Source organism: Diorhabda carinulata, chromosome 1, assembly GCF_026250575.1.
Source record: "Diorhabda carinulata isolate Delta chromosome 1, icDioCari1.1, whole genome shotgun sequence".
Classification (NCBI taxonomy): Eukaryota; Metazoa; Arthropoda; class Insecta; order Coleoptera; family Chrysomelidae; genus Diorhabda; species Diorhabda carinulata.
In genome coordinates this window covers 6,480,221-6,503,074 of record NC_079460.1, presented here as the reverse complement: position 1 = coordinate 6,503,074, position 22,854 = coordinate 6,480,221, and the positions used below count along the sequence as shown (strand labels likewise).

Sequence of the window (22,854 nt, the reverse complement as noted above, 5' to 3'; positions counted from 1 at the left end):
GAACTTTTTTCCCTCTATGAGTTATGTGTATTATTGAACGTAAATTGCACTGGTGCTTAAATAAACAAGTTTGCAATCATATTTTCATTACTCTACGCTAACTTGCATATAAATGTACTAAGCTTTTCCGTTCTAAAACAATGGATGTTTTTATTCCTCGGATACGTTGTAACATATTATCTCTTTACGTAAGCTTTAAGATTATCGAGAAAATGATTGAAGTTTTCCAAATGTCTAATGTCTAAATACTGAAAGAACAAACTACTAATTGTCGCTATCATTTAATAGGTTTGAGGTACCTCTCTTATAATGAACCATATGTTTTCATCCCAAAATCCTTGATGTTGTCAGTCAAAAATCTTGACATTTTTTGTGAAATTGTCACTCACAATATTATATTATAATTTTTTATCTAATAGGTAGAAGGTATTCAAATCGATGTTCCTCATAACTCCACGTAAGTACTTGTAGACAATCAAATATCTACTGTAATTCGTGAAGATCTTCTATAATTATCAAGCTTTCACATAATTTTTGCAAATTCTCACTTAATCCACCTACGACTTTGATCATAATCGTTCGAACAGACAATTATTTTCTTACATAATGTTGCTATCTATCCTTGCTGTAGCATGTCCCATAAATAAAGAGCTGATTTATTTTGTTTAACCACACTGCAATCTCAATAACATACGGATTATTGAATGTCATGTTCTTATGATTGTTTTTCATGAATATGATCTCAAATTCTGGAATTAACTTGTCAAGACAAAACAAATATAAATGATGCTTGATGTGCATTTCCTAAATAAACATCTTTTTATAATATACATACAATACAAAAGTAAGGATATACATAGATGAATACTTGCATATTCACATACATTCCAACCCTATTCACACAGGTCAGGTAATATTTTGATAAAGACTAAAATTAGATCGAAACGTCAAATATATATACATAAAAAACACTTTATTAAAACAGATCAAAATGCAATACATTAATTCAAGCAATTGAATGTAAAAACATCTAAGAAGTATGAAATTTAAGAAATACATACATAAATTCATTAAATCTGAGATATTTTTACAAACGGAATAAAATTATAACTGTTGAATCATTAACCTAAGAAAACTCTGAAATTCAGGAATTCATTTTACGAAGTGAACCCATCTACGACATTCTGAATAGCCTCAGCTGGCATGTTATTTCATCATATTTTTATTCTGCTTTTCAGATCTTCAATATTAGCCGTCAATATTTTAATAAGCCGTCGTCTTTCAGATATCTCCAAAGTAATCTAATAGTGTCAAGTCTATGGATCTTGAGGGCCGCTCAATTATACCACGTCGTCCAATCCAGCGATAGTAATAACAGATAGGAGATATTTGGATATATTTCGTAGAGGAAAATTAGAGCTAGAGAAGATACAAATTAAAATATTCAATGGAGTTTTTCCCTGAATTCAGAAATTATAATTGTGCCCATTAACTACATTTAAATAAAAAGTAGCTTTATCCAACTAGATAATAATTTGTCACATCGCCTGATACATTTCTTTAAAAATTTACATAGTCATCTTCCAAAACCTCCAAGAGATAATTTATATGGGCAGTAACCTTCTATTTTCAATAAGATGCCAATTATTTGCGTAGCATGAAATGAGCCAATGGAACCGTTGATAAATGAGTATCTTCCTGCAAAGATCAGGTAATATCCATGTTTTTATTCTCATCTTAAGCATATGGCCGGTCAGTTCACTGTACCATGTTCTTCAAATTTGTGAACTGTGGATCTTACTAACAGTATCCCTTGAAATAAGATTATCCAGATATTTTGCATTTAATAAAGTACATGCTTTAGTTCAACTTTGTATTCATCTTCGCATCCCAACAATATTTACGATACTCTGTTTCTCTGGTAATACCAGTTTCGTTTAGTGCAAATACACAAATTTATTGACTAGACGTTTCATTTCAAATGTACATAGAGATACTAAAAACAGATCCGAAATAATTATCAAGGTCAAAAACTTTGTAAAGAAATGCAACACTTTTCCTTTTTGCATGACTGTTCAACTATTGCTTAGGAATCAGCTCATTTTTTTATGACTCAGTTCTATCTGAAACCAAAAATTCCAAGAATGTTGATGCTAGGTGGCGTTATCAGTTTTAAATATAAAATTTGGCATTTTCACTGCCCAGACTCGCATGTTTTTAATATAAACTTTTCATAATTAAATATTGTTAACCATCGCATGGACACCTACCGAGTAGGAGGCGGGGGTGTTTTCAATATCTACTACATGACTAAGTTGGAATTTCTGGAAACGTTTGTAATATTCATACTGAACACACTGTTTAAACCACCACTACACCAACACTCTTAATTACACTGTCTGACGCGCGTTTCGATAATCAAGTTATTAGAGACTAAAGGTAAACTGTGGTATAAACAGTGTGTTCAGTATTTACTACATGAATTAACCTATAGATAGCACTGAACAATTTTTGTAATTTCTCACACACAACCTACCTTTGCTTTTGAAAATAAAGTTGGGTGGAGTTGCAGGAGTTAAAGAAAATATTTTATTGGCAACAATAAGTCCAAGCCAAAGATCGAAAATTATAACTCGACATTAACAATTCTAATAATTGTATGAATCCATAGATCATCTATAAATATGTTTTACCATACAGAAATTTTCTATCCTTGTCAAATTTTAATATGCGAACAAGAAGCATCATGTTATAGGTGATCTTTTGATTCATATAATTAATAATTTTCCTTTTGCAAATAATCTAATTTTCCATTTTGAACTGGTAGTTGAAATGGAACGAAAAACTGAGACATTAATTTATCTCATTTTATTCTAAGCTAAAATTCACTTGTCAATAAAAAATTTAGTAAGAATAGATAATAAGCTGAACTTAAAACCTTAAAACAAAGGTTGGTGCTAAGCCGATAAAGGGGGAGGTAAATATCTATATTTATCTGACTTGAATAAATTTGAATGGGACGCAGAATTAAATGAGTTACACCTAAATAAATTCAAATGATCTGAAATTTCATGCAAAAGGAACGCTATAATTATCTCCTAGTTGTAATTTATCAATAACATGTTATATTTTGATAAAGATCGAAGTTAGGTCGAAACGTTATGAATATTCTGTATTAAAAACACATTATTTATTAAAATATACATAACATCAAGATCATTTATTCGCGAGAAATATGAAGGCAATTGTTTTTATAACATTCATATTTATACATGTTGTGTGAAATAGTTACAAGATTACTCATTTTTATAGTTTTATTAATCACATTGTAACAGCTATGTTACACCCAGAAGAAAAAATCTATCGACCTTGATTTTTTGGTAATATCTTTGATCGCATTTACAAAAACAATTTTTTTTTCTAAATTTATTCTAAAGAAACCTGTTAACGAAAACCGAATAGTACAGATATTGTTAGTTATTACGAGTTCATCTACTTGTGGTAAGTGTCAAAAAATGTTTGAAGTAGGCTAAAATTGTGGCATATCAAAATGTTGGTTTATCCTATCGCGAAATTGCTTGTCGTGTGAATTGTACTGCAATGAAGGTCATGCGTGTGTTGGTTTTGGGTAGAAGAAGGTGGAGGAACTCGAGGAAGGTCAACTTGTCATCCGAGGTATACAACCGAGCGTCAAGATAGGCGCTCTAGGCATCTAGCTCTGACAGTCTGTTTTGCGATTATACATCGAATTGCTGACCATTGCAATAGTTTGAAGTGTTTTGTTTGTCAAGTGTTTCTGTTCATTGGATGGCTAATGTAAAAGCATGGGTTAATAATTTCATAACTTCTTCACCCCAGATTTTAAAGATATTCAAGCAGACAAGTATTGCCTTTCAAAGCGCTGTTACTAATTAATAATATACCACTCCTTCTTTAAGCCTCTAGGCCAAATTTTAATTTCTAATTTCAAATCACTTTACACCTAGCAAACTCTCAAGTACATTTTAGAACAAATGGAAAATGACGAATCTCCCAGTATTTTGACACTTGAGTTAAGCAGTTAACGCACAATGCCTGCTGAAATGCAGGATGGCCAAAAATTGTTGAAAGTGGAAACAGAATATGCTTTTTGCTTTGGTAGATATGGAAGAAATAATGCCTTATAAGTAATAAATAGAGATGATTCCGATGAAGAACAATCTGAAGAAGTTATATTCAGAACGAAAACTATTAGCGGGCACTGGCTTTAGGAAGAAAATTGGGAAATCATTTTATACTATATACATAGACATATCATATACAATATGATACTAATGTTAAACAAGTTTTTCGTTTGCCGCGATATCCATACGAGGAGGTCTATAAACATTCAGCGAATAAAACCTACGCTACGTGATTTTACAGATTTCCTGACAGATAACCTAAGATTGCGATGCATACTAATCAGGAAAAAACACTGATAGTTTCTATGAGCACTAAATAATAAACTAGTTTATCATTCAACGACTCAATTGAGCATACATTGAGGTTTTTTCATTTTAAACGCTCTACATGGCAAAATCAAAGATTTCGTTTGACACGGTTTTATTTGGAACGTATCTCTCGACTTTACTGTGTCATATATTTCTTGATCAAATTTATGCAAACAAACACAAAAGATTATCCCGAATAATCCACATAAAGTGAAAACATTGCACTAGGTTTACAAAATTAGAATTGACTGATTATTATTCAAAATTTTTAAAATTATACAATTAACAGAGAAGTGATCTTCATTGAACTTGAATTATAAATGTTTCTTTTCATATTATAATATATTATAATGTACCTTATGACTTCTGTTGTTTTGCAAGTTAAAAATAAAACAATATTTGTTATATCACTTTATTCACATGTCATTGTTAGTATACATTTGTAGTGGTTATATTGGGTGCATCACACCTAAACATTACGAAACGAACCAACCACATTTACTCTAAAAGTCATTTTTTTATAATATATCAGCCCAAGCAAGGTGAATTTATAAACTATTCTCATCATAGAATATTTTGAGGCTTTCTCAAAAAAAGACAGATAGTCACTTCTCTTAATGAATTTCCCTGTATGATACAAAAAACCCGATTAGAATTTTCTTTTCAAAACTGTAAGTCACCTAACTCAACCTAAGGTGCCCAATTCTATAGCTATATTGAACTTAATCTGCCTCAATCCAAGCACTAGATGTCCGAATTAATTCCATTTTCAGATTAAGTTTTTCAAATTGTGCATTGGAAATAAAAAGCGATATATACACATTTTTAAACTTGTCTGATAGCACTAACGCAAACCAAAAAAGAAAAAAACTAGTTTATTTTTTTATAGTGAACAAATATTAATTATAGATGTGTATTAAGTAAGAACAGATGTTTTCGACGAAGAACCACTTTCACATGTAACAACTGTTTGTACTGTTACTTCATTTTAAAATCGAATTGTCTTCGATATTACTTTGAATAGTTAGATATTTTCAATTGTTTCCATTTTTTGATGTATTTTCACAAACCACGCACTATACATTAAAATATGTTACACTGCTTTCATACATGGTGTAACGATTCAGTATATAATGGGTAGAAACTTTGAGAAATCTGAAGGTGTTTTTGAATAATTTATTATTTGATATGGTTGAAAAAAAGTTTGTTTCAAATGAATTACAATATTTATAAGGTCAATACCATATGCATGAAAGATATTACCAATAAATGAAAACACTGAATGAAAATTTTTAAAAAACTTGCTACATACAATACAGAATCCAAATAAATGTCATTATAATATAATGTTATACATTATATAGGACGCCTTGAGTAAAATTAAGAAATAACCACTGGGAAACACAACACAACCGAAATCTTGTAATACAGTAAGAACAGTACATACCGTCATATCAGATTTGACAGATTATTCTGAATCAGATAGATCACCTATCAGCTGATTAAGGATCCTAACCAAGATCGAGCTTTTCATCAGTTTCCGAACGAAACGTTCGATTTTTGATGGACACTTCAAAATTAAAACTTTCGGGTGTTTAATGATTATTATTGGGGAATTATTAACGATTTACCAACACATACAAATCATAAATCAAGTTTTAATACCAAAAAGCTATTTTTTATGTCGAAAAATAGAAAAATACAAAAATCGCAAACCTCAACAGCCTGTCAATGACAGTGCTACAAGGATTGCTACTTTAGTTTTGAGATAGACAAATAAAAACAAATATTTATAATTGGATATGTCTCTAATTTTTTTCAAAATATTCTTCATTGATATTAATCACTTTTGCATGCATTTGAACTAATTGTCAAAGCATTCTTTCCATTGGTACCTCCAAAACATATGATTTGAACACATTAACCGCTTCTACAGGTGTAGAAAAACGTTGACTTCGCAATTTATTTTTGATCTGCGGGAATAAGAAGAAATAATTGGATGCTAAACAAGAACTGTACAGCGGATGACCTACCAAGTTTCTCTGTTCAAAAATGTTTTCACTTGAACTGATGTGTGAGAGCTCGCAATGTCGTGGTGGAGAATGATTCGTCTTCTGCGATTGGTTTCAAACACTTCTGACAAACAAATGTGTACCATTCAGAATTGACCGTTCTACGTTGCTCTAACAGAAACCAGCGAAACAAGGTGGCTCGAGATAGTGCTTCATCACCAAAAGTCGAAGCGAGTTTATTGGCACACTGCTGTTCGTTTAATCCACGTCGAAAGCCATAGAAAATCTTCGCACGAAATTGTTCGCGATTTAATAACATTTTTTGACCAAGATGAATATTTCAAGTATCTGTAAACAACTCAAATAGCACTCGTATGACACGTTCTGAATACCTTCACTATTGAAAATGTCAAACCTTATGATGGCAGTATTAGATTTAACATAATCACATCAGTTTTGCCATATCTCAAAACTCAAATAGCAACCCTATTATAAGAATTAATCGTAGATACCCTTATAGAGGAAATTAGTAACTTCTACTGCCGATTCAAAGCTTGACAATCCCCTAATTGTTGCCGTTGCCAACTGCATTTTCCGGTCTCTCCCAAATGGAATCATTAGAATGCCTTCTACATTAACCGCTTTTATCTTTTGCCAGAAACCATTCATAGAATCTTCGTAGCAAATGAAAAGAGCCAAGTAAATTGTTTTCATTGGTAACATGTAACTTATCACATGTTGATAATTCTATTGTCCGTTTGGAATATATATAGGGTTAGGAATTCTTTCATTTCTCACAAATAAAACATTCAATTTTTCTTATTCATTAACAAGAGCCAAAACACTAGCAACATGCAAATAAATATCGATACTAATAATAGAATTTATTCAAATACCCAACAGTATAGTGCACTCCGTCAAGTGTAGGGATGTATGTTGATTATTCTATTTACGGACGGTGGACAGCGAAGGGTCATGGTCAACGGACTTTGAATAATCCATAATAACCCATTATTTGATCGCATTTACCCCCTGATATACTATGGAATAAAGAATATTATTATATGGCCAAGAACTGTGCACTTCGTTGAATCAAGGTCAGGTTAACCTGATCATAGTTTCTGGAAATCTTTTGGTATTTTTATACATTGCTTATTTGGATCCCAATGGACTCGGAACTTTGCTATCTGTAGCTGATGTGTTGTGAACATACACGATCCGTCACCATTTAACGTCGTTTACCGATTTGAATTTCTTATATATTATATAGTGACCAATAGTGGTAAAAATTGTCATTTTTATCAAATTTCCATTGATATTTTGTGCTTCCGTGTTGAAATGATGGATTGTCGCAACGGTTTCCACTCAAGAAAAATATGAATCACCAAATTAAGTTTTTATCGAGGTCTTACTCTACTTCACTACTTTATATGTGTTTAAATGAATTTGGCAATGTTTCAATTTTTAAAAATGTCCTGAACAACTTAAACGGATTTAACACTGCCAATAACAAGTCCAAGAAATCTGCCACGATTATAGAAAGCCATGATATTGGTTGAATCTAACAATGCATCAACGCATATTCCATCCATTGGAAGTTTTCTTGTCTTTGTCAAACTTAGGGCTCTGCTATCCAATTGAAATCGTCCTAAAGAACTAGACAGTTATAAAAAAAAGTTATTTACTCGGCATCTACTCACTGTATTAATCTTTGCGTTGGACTGACGGTATCGAACACGCAACCTCTGTGACTATAACGTGGATTAGAGTAGGTTATCGTAAGAGTCCGTATAGCAGAAAATAGGTGGATGATTGAACTGGTCGACTCTACTGAGTTGTTCATCAGGGTAATACAAGGCGACTGCTTTCGAATAAGTAATAGAAAATGTATTAGTTTAGATCCTTATTTTTTAAATTATGTAAATATAATTTTTTAGCAATGAATTTTGTTGAGAACTCTGCAGTTCTGTAGCGCTTATGCATTAGTCGCCCCAGTTTCTTCGTGATTTTTATTCAAACATGTGCTGTGTTACTAAACGCAACTTATCAGGGGCTCATGGTAAAATCACTTTATTGTATTGATTCAATTATTTTTAATATTTAATATTTAATTTGATTATAATGACCAAAAGATTTGTAAGACTAAAATTCAAAAAATATCTAAATAATTTGATTCAACAGAATAGATACGCAACGCAGTAATGTAACACCGGATGGGAAACAGCAAACACTATAAATAAATAAAAAGCTATAATAAAATATTTTCATCGCGGTTGCTATAGGCATCTGTGAATTTCTGTTGTATTTTATATATTATATGATACAGTCTCCAATCATTAGTTAACAATATACACAATAATATCCCGATCAACAAACAGAACTTCTATCAAGTAAGAAAAAGTTCCACCGCCTAATTAACAAATCGATATATGAAAGTACCTCGACTAAAGATTTCCAAATCGGTTATTACGTAGGCTTGAATCGATGTAATGGTCAGCATATTTATTGATCCATCATTATTTAATTTCTTCTTACAGGAATATGGAAAATTATTTTATAGAAAACGAAACAACTTCAAAGTAAATTATCTGAAGAATTTAGTTTATTGCATTTATAAAATGAGAAAAATTGTTATTTTTATCCATTGCCAAATTTACTCGTTATAGATGTATCGGAAAACTACTTTGTTATGTGTTCGGTCAATTATACTGTACTTGTAGTTTCTAAATTGATATGACCTAAAATTGCTATTTCTACCACTTCGATACTACTGAATTAATATTCAGTTTTGTTTTTTAGCTACTGGCTCTGATGGAGAATATTTTCTAACTCTAATACATTTGAGTGTTGAAGTTAGTTGATTAAATGAAATCGCTGTTCTTGCACACTTCTAAAAAAATATGAATAATCTCAAATATTTCCTCAACTGAATATAACTTTGTCGAAGTATTCAAAAAATATCTAATTTGATTTACAAAAAGTGATTTCAATATTACAAAAAAGACACATTATCAAACATAGACGTTACATTTCATTTTCACTGTAAATAAAGTACGACTATTTTAACAAAAACACGGATACATATACTTAATCTAAATACCTGGTACATTGCCTGTTTTGAATAAAGAGATTACATAAGTTCAAAAAAAGTGGTTGCCAAATGATTGTATCATGAAAATATGTCCCTTCTGGAATAGAAATTTATGCTTTTCAATGGCCCTCTCCGTATAAATAGAAAAACTAATTTTGGTGACGACGTATTTATCAAGCACTATAATATAGATGCGATGCAGAATGTTCTAAGCATTTTCATATTTAGCAATTCTTTCATAAAAACTTCTATTGTGTTATTGTTTTGACCTTTGTCTTGAATATGTAGGATTCACAAATACCCTACTACACATTTTAGACAATTTTAAACAATAAGATGAAAATATATAGTTACTGACGATCGTATAACTTGAATTCAGATGGAGTCTAGCGAAACAACTCACGTAAACTAGTTTTACTGATATCTTTCAAAGGTTGCTGTCGAGTTCGATTACATCATTCATTAACATGATTAAAGCTGCGGATTATGGAAAGTAATTTTAGCATCACTAAAGTAGTTGGGTAAACACTCATTTTTCTCTCACCAAAAAAATACGTACAACAATCAGGGTTGCAAAAAAATTTTTTATTTTCAAACATCGCATCACAATCAGAAATTTTAGTTAGTCTTACTTACTAACTCGTTCTAGTACGTTTCATACCCAAACGAATGTATAAATTGGTACGAATTAGGTCGTAAGATATACGAATTTAAACGGCTACCTCTCTCAGGCTAAATATGATTTCCAGTTAGCGCTATTTTAGCGATGTTTAGTCCAGTTGAATTGACCACAGCATGCGAATTGTTTCCCTCATATCTCGATCTCTCTTGTTACGTATGAACCATACGAGGAGCAATGAAAAAATGCGGTGAATTTTTATATTAAAAATGAAGTAAAAAAAATAACATTAAATATTCATTGATCTTCTTCAAAATTCTGCCCTTGGCTAGCATTTCACTTATTCCAAATTCTTCCCGTAAACAATTTGTGGAAGACTTTTTTTCGGAATGACTTTCCTCCTTTACTCTATCGTGGATTTCAATATTTCAAGAATTGCTTCAACAAGGTTTTAGTACATTTTCTATTTTCGGTAAGATCCTTAAATTACGTGGTTCTAAATCTAGTAAGAACTTCAAACAATCAAAAATTTGTATATCTAAAGCGACTTGTAGCACGACGTATCGAAAAAAAAAAGATTTATCCAATTTTCGAATATTTGCTTTTTTTAAGGTCAAAGGACCTCCCGACCAGTTTTCATCCTTAAAAAAATCATATTTACTTTTAAATCGCTTATACCACTCACATTGTTATGGAATTATGATCATAGTGAGTTTCTTACCTTTTTCATGAATTATGATCATAGACATCTTTAGTGTGTTTCTTACCTTTTCATCTTGATACAAAATTTACTTCTTGTTCACAATAAACAAAACAATACGATCTCACTAAAACGGCTTTAATAGCAGACGGAACTGAATCAAACTTGGCATTGTTTGTCTCACATAAAGGTGTGAAATATATTAGTTGAAAAAGATGCTGCAATAAAAATCACTTACCGTATTTTTCTGACACCTCTTATGAACTTAGGGATTTTCGATAAAGTCGATTCACCATAAGCACTTCCTAGACTAAATTCTATTAACCATCCAAAATGTAAGATAGATTGATTACTATTTTTGATCCATTTTAAAAATTCACAAAGCCTGTAAAATCATCACCGATACCTCGACTGGGTATATATCCAATTATGATCACATATTAAACAATTTGGCTATATTATATTGAAGTGAACAATTCAATAGTATATTTATTATAAGAAAAAACGATTTTATAAAATCACATAATTAGTACAATATACGAAGGCGGGTCAATAAGTTTTTACTACTCAAATAAAACATAGGTTTTTGATAAAAGATGAGTCCATTTTTCCACGTAGGTCTATCCAATTCATCCGATTATTACTAGAGTGCAAACCCACCTTGGCCTACTTTTTGGCGCCAATTCGCGGCAAGAAACCCACTAAATGGTCTTTGATATGATGTATTGTGATGGATCAACGTTTTGTCCTCGGTTACTGAACAGCGCAAAAACTTGTCATATCACCGCTATTGTGGTCGATTGTGAGCACCCATCTTGTTAACAGTTTTCACATACCCAAGTGGTCATTCAAAATTGAAGCAGACACCCATGTGGTATGTTTATAGCTTCCAGTATCTATCGTATTCCCAATTTCTAATCGACCGACACCCTATCGGAAATTTTAATTGTTTTGTGTGTAACCATCTAAAATTTTTAAGTATTTAAAATGGAGAGTACTGAGTTTCCGTAATATTTATCAAGCTTTAAGTTGGTCTATTTTGTTGCAAAAATAATTCTTAATGACTACACGAAATACATATTTTCCATTTTCTAATTAAATACTTCAGTAATCTTTTCTATCTGGAAAGGATGCGTTTTATTAATGTACCTACTATGTTGTAAGTGTAAGATTGACAGAGAGTTTCACAAAACTGACCTGAATGTTAATGTTTTCAATCTACAAATACTTTACGTCCCATAAATATCTTTTATTTAACAAACGATCCAAGGAAAATATTTAAACATGATATAAGACTAAACCAATTCACAGAAGCGAAAGTAAAATAGATTCAGGGGTTGTTCTCATATCTTGAACAACTTGAACAAACAATTAAGGGTACTAAATAAAGAAATATGTAGATGCCATCAGCACAGATAAGTCAGTTATTTTAAAAGCAGAAAAAATCTATGAGCAATTTTATTCTAACAGTCCGGAGAGAAAAAGGAAAAAAGAAATAATTAAGGAGATTAGAAAATAAAACGAAAAAATAACAGATAAGAGAAAATCATAACGTTTAAATTGATATTGGCATATTCAAATGCAAATGAAGTTTGAAGCCTTTAAGTGACACTGGAAAACATACGCATTAAAAAGGAGAAAATACCTCCTACAAAAAATTTAAAAACTTAAGATTTTCTTCACATGTAAAGTGTAGCAAAAATTAACAATTATTAGAATATCTCAATTAATTTTGTATCTGGTTTTCGAATTTGTTTTTGTTTATCATAGTATCAAAACAAAATCAAATGAAAAAAAGTTTAACAATAAAATATCAAAATAATGTTCAACTTATGGAATAACACCCGTTTGTTTTATGTATGAACTGAATCATTATCTGAAATAAAACACATATTTGTGTGACACATTTAACCACAAACATTACTCAAGTTACTCATCAACACTTTTCAGATAATTGTAAATATTTGCCACTGTTACTGCAGCATTACTAGATATCTCTGAATTACAGGAACTTAGCACATACCACATAGATTTTTATCAGTTTCAAATTTTAATTACACTCATGAAACCAAGATGAGAGGAAAAACGATACGTAATTGAACAAAAATTGGAGCTACAATAAAACAATTATGACTCATTTAATACACAGCTATTAATGAGGAAATGTTCAACTTATAGGGGTGTCATGGAACTCGCCATAAAATCTAGATATTCTATAACAGTGATCTTATGAAAATATAAGGGGTTTTCCAATAAGTGGAGTTATTTTGATATTCAAAGAAAAATGCCATTTTTTGAGATAAATGATCGGATGTTTATTTCATTATAAAGAGGAAGGTATGCCGTTAATAATGGAACACAATATCAGCCAAATGGCCGCCACGACTGCGCTTACAGAACCATATCCTTTTCTTGAAAATTTCCGTAAATGCAATTGCAAAACGGCTGCCCTATGTGCTCGATAGCCTCACGAATTCCATCTTTGAGGTCTTGAATCGATGCGTAGACCTTATCTTTCACGTGGCCCCAAAGGAAAAAGTCGCAAGGTGTTAAATCACAAGATCTCGGTGGCCAATTGTGATCACCTCTTCGAGAGATAACTCGGTCCGGAAGTTTTTCCCGTAAAAGATCGATGGTTTCGTTGCTTGTGTGGCACGTAGCGCCGTCTTGTTGAAAGTAAACGTTGTCCAAATCAATACCATCCAATTTCGATCATAAAAAATCATTAATCATCTCTCGATAGCGCAATCCATTCAGCGTAACTGTTGCTCCAGCCTCATTTTCGAAAAAGTAAGGTCCAATGACACCGCCAGACCATAAACCGCACCAAACAGTCACGCGTTGAGGATGGAGAGGATTTTCAACAATAACTCTTGGGTTTTCCGAGCCCCAGATTCGACAATTTTGTTTATTGACGTAACCACCAAGGTGGAAATGGGCCTCATCAGTTAAGTTGATTTTTCGATGAAATTCCGGATCATTTTCATGCATTTCAAGGACCCAATCAGCAAAGACACGACGTTGTTGATGATCGGCCGGCTTGAGTTCTTGTGTTAACTGAACTTTTTAGGCGTTAAGAACCAAGTCTTTATGCAAAATACGGTGTAATGACGTTTGTGGAATGGCTAATTCCAAAGAACGACGAGGAATGGACAAACCTGGGTTTTCTTCAACACTTTGGGCTACAGCAGTAATAATCTCAGTTGTTCTTGAGCGACGTGCACAGGTTTTATTCTTCACGTCACTAACTTGTCCCAACAGCTCAAATTTTTCCACCAATTTCTTTATTGCGGTCTGAGAAAGTGCTTCACGTCGACCCAAAAATTTTTTAGTTTTACGAACCGTCTCTGCCAAACTTTCACCATTTTTATAGTGAATTTTAATAATTTCCATGCGTTGTTGAAGCGTGTATCGTTCCATTTTCATTAATGGCGTAGTTTCCACTTGTCAATTGTCAAAAAATGACAGCTTCAAAAGTGACATTTACCGAAATAGCAGAAATTCAGAAACATAAATATATCAAAAGGTCTAAGAAATAAGAAATTAAAGATATATATATATATATATATATTTATATATATATATATATATATATATAAAGTAGTTTTTTATTGGGAACGTGGCAAGGAAACACCAAAATGGACTAACTTCAATATATTTTCCGAGCTTTCGAATACTTATGTATTCATCGTTTGGGAAATAATTAATTAAGATTTCCGGTGATTTTGATATTATTAAAGCTTGTAAAAATTTTTTCTCATGGAATTCAAAATTTAATATTCAAATTAACTGATAGAAGTATTTCTATCAAATATATCGAAGTTAGTGCACTTTGGCCTTTCCTTGCCACGTTCCCAATAAAAAACTACTCATAATATAGCTGACAAATGCCGTAGACTTCGTTTGTTGAATATACATTTAGAGAAACTAATTTCTTGCTTTTTCGCTTTGGATAAGTGGAAATTTGAAGTATGTGCTGAGCAGGTGCATCTAAAAGTAATAGTAAATCATAATGATAGTGATCCACATTGTATATAAAATTATTCGTCAAACCTGTTCACATTTTGTTAACGAGTGTGAACACCTTCCCCAATTGAATATAGATGTTTGTCTGATGTTGTTAGACGCTTTGGCCTAATATAAATGCAATAAATTAGCCCGGTACATGTTACTAGTTTAATATGTCTAAGAGTCACCCTCAATTGAAAATTGGTAGATTGTAGTTAATTTTAATCAGTGCCAAAGGGGAATACAATAGAACACAAACACTTTTTTAAGTAAGCTGATATCCTGCTCTTTCTAGTTAGGAGTCCCTGACAAATGCTTTTTAGGTCGACATGTTTTCCGAATAGACACATACCAAAATGCTTTGTTATAAAATCAAACTCGTCTGGACGCATTTGATTATTTTCACAATTCTATGATGGAATTAAAAAAAAGTTTTCAACGCATCAAATATGCAAATACCCAACCACGTATATTCCGTGATGTGCGCGGGTAATACGTGCTTAATATAAATTAATAACAGAAGCCATTAGTGTTTGTGAATAGATAGAAAATCATATTAACAAAAAATTCATACCGTACCTCCAGAAGATTAAACTGCAAATAAGGCAGACCAAATATATGGTTTTCAAAGGTAGGTTCCGAAAGTTTTCCCGTCTAAACCACCTGTTGAAAATAAAAAAAAAAGTGAAATAGAACCAAAATCCAATATCGAATACCCAATTCAAACAAAATAGAATTACGAATTTCAGGTAAATGATACGGTCTCTAAAGTCAAACAGGCAATGGAAATTTTGTACACCCTTGTAAATAGACAAAGCAAACTCTCCATCAACAAAAAACAGAAACAAATAACAGTAATAACGATTCGAACAACAAACAGGACTGAAGCATCTGTGTCATTCCCAAAATGGTTTTTGGACAGTTGTTACCGATTAAAACGGAAAACACGTTAAAATAACGAATATTAATTCGTTAACTACGAAAAAAAATTACGAAAACAAGAAGATAGAGGAAAACAAACGTAGAGAAGTGCAGAAAATATTAACTGAATGATACCAATAATTTAATTACATTCCTCTGTACCACTGTTTACATTTTGGAAAATTTCATCCTAGGCATTATGTTTTTTTTAATTCTGTTATAATGTTTTGGGTATCTTGCTTTCCTCAAAAACTCTTGTCAATAGTCAATGAATTCGAGGCACTTTTGTTCTGTCCTCTACATGAGTCTTCACGAAATACACTGAACTGGGACTCTCCAGTAAAGACCTGTTAGCCGTTGTGTTTTGATCCATCGAAACCCGCAAACGCATTCAAGCACATTTCCTTGGATGTCGGAGATACATCCGACAAGTAATGGAAACGGCGTGATTTGTTTTCCTAACGGCTAGATTTCGCGAATCCCTTCGCAAATTCGTTCATAGATCAAATTAGTGTTCCAATTGCGTATATGTTGGTCGGCTTAATGTTGGTTGTACAAAGCTCAACATTCCATAATAATAAGACCAAAACTATAAAATACTAAGAATAACTACACTTGCAGAACTCTTCTCTACATGGTAATCCATTTTTGGTTTCCATTAATTTTTCAGGGCAAAGGCAACAAGAATAGTCATATCTAATAGAATTTCTGAATATATTTAGAGGAAATTAACTATAATAATGGACAGTAATCAGCGATATTGATAACACTAACGTTTCAAAAGTGTGACTTAGTTCCTAAAATGAAATATTTTCCTAATATTATATAATAATGGATGACAACTGTTATTAGTTTAAAGTGGTGTATTATTGTTTTTTTTTAATCGATTGTATGAATGTGGAAAGTATATCATGGGGTAAAGAGTTGAGAAGAAAAAAGAGCCACCGTTATTGGAGAGAATAATTAGACATCATCATATCTAATTCTGAGAATTAGAAAAGGTAATATAGTTTCTGTTGCATTGGAATCTGTGCACAAGCAGTAATAAAAACTGCACAGTATAAAAATTAACTTCCAAGTTTATTTTTTAGATAGGTGCGCGTACATATAAGTATGTTGAGTTTACGAAATTTCCATTACAAACACCATTTTAAAAAGATTCAAATTACGTGTATCTTCTCGTTTAACCTTCGTATACACCCAATGCTATATTTGTGTCTGTCATTTATTCATAACATGCTTTCTACATATTCGATTGAAAAACTAGATTTTCATTTACATAACATATTTTCGTTTATTAATTTCACATAATTCTTAAGTAGACTTCCATGAAAGTGATTTGTAGTACGAAAGTGTTCAAGGCCTTCAAAATCATACCATTAAAAAAAGTATATAATGACAAATTCTACTGTTATCAAATAGAATTTTTTCAACTGTTACCTATTCTCTTGACAAATTATGTAAAATATAACTACTTTTTCCTTATCGCCGTACTCTTAATTTGCAATTTTAGTTTGTGACACATTTTTCTTTCAATTAGCAAACCAAGTGAATCATCAAGTGTGATATTGAAAGTACTTTGATCAATTCTATATTCATTCCTCATCAAATGTGGAAAATGCAGAATTTAACAATAAGCTTTGAGAAACGTATTAATAATGATATAACTATTTTGTCGAAATATCTGTATTGAATGCAAGATTTATTTTCTTACTGAACCGTAAATGGGACATTTATAATTAAAGTGAAAAACAGGATGATTCATAAACAACGAATATAATGATATAAAAGACTCTATTACTCAACGAATAAATGATTTTTTAATGAATGATGTGATAAAATAAGAGAAATGAGGATTACATAATACAATCTGAAAGTAGTTAAGTAATTACACGAGGCGCGCCGAAACAATGCGCGAATATAATCGCTACTGTATTGGGTTAGTAAATGGCAAATTGAATCAACAGATTGCCTCGATAAGTGTGTCAGTAAAGTTAATGATCAAGGTACAGTTGCTGCTTACCCTAAGAAATAATTAGTCCTTAAGGGGTTTCCGCGACTGGTATATCCTGATGGTGGTCGCGAGCACCGTTAAAGAATACACCACCATAACACTGAGCCATAGCTCCACCACACTACCACTCTAAAATCGCCGTAACCGAAGAGTGTGCACCGCGTTCAAATGCGTCCTCTCACTATCTTACCTTCGCGTCGAGTGTATATTTCTGGAGCACGAATTTTCAACACCAGGCTGCGCCACAAATGAAAGTAAAAGTGAACGAGTGCGGGCCTTCACAACTAAGTCGAACTCGGAATGCACTGTGTTTATTCAAGCAAGTCTCCTCAGGTCTTCCTGAAATTCAATGGTCTTTTAGGTATTGTCGTTACCGACGCCGCTGATCTACACTAATTAATTATTTAACACCTTCACTGTAAACGTATCCGAAAATATTGAGTAACACGACTTTATTTACAAGATCACTCATATTATTAATTAAATTAATTTCTTCCTTTACTTTTCCCCTTTCCTTTGCGTAGTCCCCACTATTGCGCACAAGTTTTCTTCCTATGCTAATTCACTTCAAGCCAATCTTTCTCTACTACTTTCAAGGTCGTCAATAACGCTATGACTTAATACAATATCATTTAGTTTCGAGTATTATTTTAATTTGAAAATGTAAGAACGTTTCTTAATTTCTTCGTCACTATTAAAAATATAAGTAATATCCTATTTTAATACCGTTACAACTTTTCCCAGTCGATTCAAACTTGTGCTGTAATATTGTATTTGTGTTGTCGATGTTTGTGGTTTTGTTTCTGTCCTGTCTGCGCGATTTGCAGCAAAATACCAGCATTCCGCCGTCATTTGCTTTCACCGACTTCGCCAAGGAGACTCGTCGCAAAACTCTCAAATACGACCGAACAAGCGGGGCCCGAGAAGGGGCCACAACCGGACTTTCACAATACCCGCATGCCAAGAGGGGGAAATGTTGTATAATATCGATGCAATAACAGACCTATACTATGCTGGGAATAGAAAGAAATATTTAATGCATCTCTCGAATTAAATCTTTAAAGTCAATTCATCCATCCTCTTATGACAGACCGTTTATTATTAATATATATATATATTTATATATATATATATATATATATATATATATATATATATATATATATATAAATGTATATATATATATATATATATATATATATATATATATATATTATTTTAATTTAATAAAAAATACCTTCAATTGAATACGTTTTTAGAATAATGAAATATTTTCATCCTCTTATTACCGACCGTTTATTATTAATATATATATATTTATATATATATATATATATATATATATATATATATATATATATGTATATATATATATATATATATATATATATATTATTTTAATTTAATAAAAAATACCTTCAATTGAATACGTTTTTAGAATAATGAAATATTTTCATGCATAAAAACTATGGACATGTTTCATAACATATACACAATTATTTGTGTAATATAAGTTACATTATATAATTTATCATACAGTGTAAGTACCTTGAATATAATTGCGATAGTTTGATAGTTTGAAACCTTCGTTGGTCATTTAAATCTGATGTACGAATGATTATGATGATGTCTCAAGTATTTGGTGTGAATTGAAAAGACTTGTCCGTATAAATTGATTATTAAGGCTAGTGTGTGTGTGTGTGTGAATAATAAATTTAAGGTTGAAACTTTTTTGTCTTTTATTGTGGTTTACAGTACCAGCTACAATAAGCTAACTTTTGTTTTTCGCGTATAAACATATTTTAGGAAATCGTTTTCTGTGGTTTAGACATTCACTGATTCCGCAGTTGAATCTGGGTTAATTTACTTTATTATTATTTTCTGCGAAATTCCCAGCACGGTATAATTGATATTGGAACATCCACTATTATCCAGTGGAGAAACTCGAATAAACGTTTTTTAATACAGACTTTTTGCATATTTTATTATTAAATACTAATTGGTATTCACTAATGTTATCAAGTGGTATCTTTGCAACTTATGCTTAAGATATAAAATAATTTAATCTAATTATTTAAATTAAGCAAATCTTCATAATGTTATCCAATGACTATTTGTCATATATAAATTGGTTTTTGATATTTCTAATAATTTCAAGTGATATTCAACAACACATTTTTTATTTGTCCTCAACATTCGCCGGTTCGCTCTTATCATTCACTAAAAAACGAAAATTTTGTTGATTTAATATAATGACTTTTGGCTAATTTCAACACAATCAAATATCTACGTTAATTTGTTTCAACTAATTTTAACACCCTATAAAAATAGCTATCAAAATGACATATCTCTAAACTGGGACAAATTATTGTAATATGCCTACTAAGCCTTTATTAAATAGGTAATAATTTGAAATTAATATAAAAAATTGGGCTCATGATGTTTTCTGTAACTAAAGAATCTTTTCCAATATAATTATATTAATTTGTATATACTCTATTATCTAAGTATGCGTATTGAAGTTTTTACTAGTGCGATAGTTGTAGAACAAATGCACAAATAAATGTAAAGAAATGTTGTTCAAGTAATGACAACTTATATTTCACCCAATATGTTTGAAATGTTTACCGAATTGATGGCTCTGGATTTTCTATAAAGGTTGCAAAATACCTTTGGGTTTGACATTATATAGTTGCAATCAGATATGTGTCTTCAAAGCCATTTACAATTGTCGAAATTGAAATTGTGTCCCCATTTGGAAAACTACTACACCAAAGACTACGAAACTCCGAGAAAAAGTGGTGTAGGAGTAATCAAAATCACACTTCCATATCATGAGCGTACCTATATACGGAGGCAAACGACAACGAATGTTTCATCCTCGGATACATTTATAAAAAAAAAGATAATCTATGTGGACTCTATTAGAATGCTCCAAAATCTTTGTAGTTCTATCTATTAAGCCTGATGAGTAACAAATATTTGCGTCCTAGAGGCACAGACAGTGGCGTATGTTCCGTAGCGTCTTCGTACCGAATGAAATATATTAAATTTAGTTTTGTAGTGTTTTGGTTATTTAAAACTGCACAGATTATTGAGAATATTATCAAATATTCAAACGAACAGCCTGTGGGCAGTGGAAGAAAAATAATTAGCACAAATAAAAAAAATCTCATAATTTTTCAACGACCAACCGATCGAAAGACACAAGAAAAAAGTATTTCCTCCCTATTATAGAGAAATTTATATTAAAAAACAATATTATATGACGAACTCTTCAAAGAACGAAGTCATATTCTTCTAAAACGAATCACATACTTTTGGATATTTAATCCAATAAGGGTTAACGTGAAATCAGAATTACGAAAATATTATCAAACGCTGAAACAGAGTGGAGAAGTTGAAGAAAATGTAAATTAAGTTTCGACTAGAAATTTGGACATATATAAACAAAAATAATATTAAGAAGGAAGATAAGTGTATGCTTTTATCCTCTGGCCACCCAATATAATACAAAAAATGATTATTCTATATAAGACGAGTCTGACTGTCGTCCATATAAACATTTGAAATGGAAAGGTGTCGAATTTAATTCATTTCTGTGTAATAAACTGAAATATTTGTTTGGATTTATTCATAGAATTCATTTCTTCCATGGTTTTGGCTTTGATATTTCTTATAATTTTGGAATAATTAAATAGAAATAATAATCTCCGTCTATTTCTGCTCAATAGATGGCGCTTTTCAATTGTGTAACTTATAATATCATATATTAAACATTTAATTGTGCGACTATGCCATATTGAAAATTTTGAAAAGGTTCTATATTTTATTATAAAAGGTTAGACAGCTTTATAATAAAAATGCTCTTTTTGCAATCTAGCAGCTAAGACGTCTCATAAGGTTATTAAATTTTCTAGTGTCGTCATCAGATCTAAAATTACGTGCGTAATTAAAATCGCATTAAATATAAACATAAATTATCTGCATTCACTTGAAAATATAAAGCAGTTGTCATTGTCAACTATTGTAATAATTTTTATCAGTTATACTGAATATTTGAGATTGTTTTACCAAAATTTGCCTTAAAAAGATTGTATATTAATTTTTAATCTATTTTAAATATTCTGTTAGTGTCAACCCAACTAACAGCAGAATTAATTTATAAATCGCAACAAAAGTATGGCGTAAGTTCTGCAATTTGGCGTTCTCCAGAAAGAAAACCAAAATAATTGTGGTAATTCTTTATTTTGCCATTGCATCTCCACTGATAACGAACCTTATATAAATATTAAATGATAAATAAAATATTTTTTATAGTTTTATATGTTTAGTAGCTGTTTTCAGCCGACTATTTTTGCTTTGCTTTTATATTTCCGAGGTCTGTTTCCTTTGCTCCGCCCCTGACCCACTTATATATAATTTTTATTTGTCAGCAGTAAGGTTAACGCAATTTCACATCTATGCATTTATAATGCGCCTCGAAAGAAAGATTTTCATCCACCTAGTTAACGCACATTCGACTTCATCAAACGGAGGAACTCGTTTACCACGCAAACGTTCTTGAAATTTTAAAAATAGCCAGAAATGGCTGGAAACATATTCTGAAGAATATTGCGGGGATCAAACTAATTTGATGCCTATCCTAGCTATTGCGGCTTTTGCATCGACAGACCTGTGACTGAGTGCATTATCTTGATGCAAGAGAACACATAGGCATACGCTTTTCATTTGTGGCCTCAAGTGATTTTGGCATTATAAGACCTGTAATTGTGGCTCCCTTCTACTGGTAAACTTAAAATATAGGAAGCATCTTGAATTTTTTTGGTGAAGTTTCCACTTCTCTGCTTTTTGTTTCTACATCATATTAATGAATTCATACCTCATCCAATGTTATTAATCAAGATCTATTTGTTTGTATTTTGTATGAAGAAGAAAATGGGTTTTAATACTATGATAGTTAATGAATACTCGTATTCTGCGAGGCATAACCAATAAATATGGAACCCAAAGCCAG

General features: G+C 31.4%; 1 protein-coding gene across 2 annotated transcripts in view; it reads right to left on the bottom strand.

Moving 5' to 3' along the window:
- The window catches only part of LOC130895429 (transcription factor Ken), a 40,381-nt gene extending 21,662 nt beyond the window's left edge, over nt 1-18,719 (bottom strand). Inside the window, exons 1-2 of one of the 2 annotated variants that reach the window (XM_057802704.1) lie at nt 17,847-18,719; nt 15,482-15,565 (exon numbers count right to left, since the gene is read on the bottom strand). The gene's annotated coding sequence lies outside the window, so the exon portion shown is untranslated. The remainder of the gene's footprint in view (nt 1-15,481; nt 15,566-17,846) is intronic. The other variant, XM_057802711.1, reaches the window with a different exon arrangement.
- Between the last annotated feature and the right edge of the window lie 4,135 nt (nt 18,720-22,854).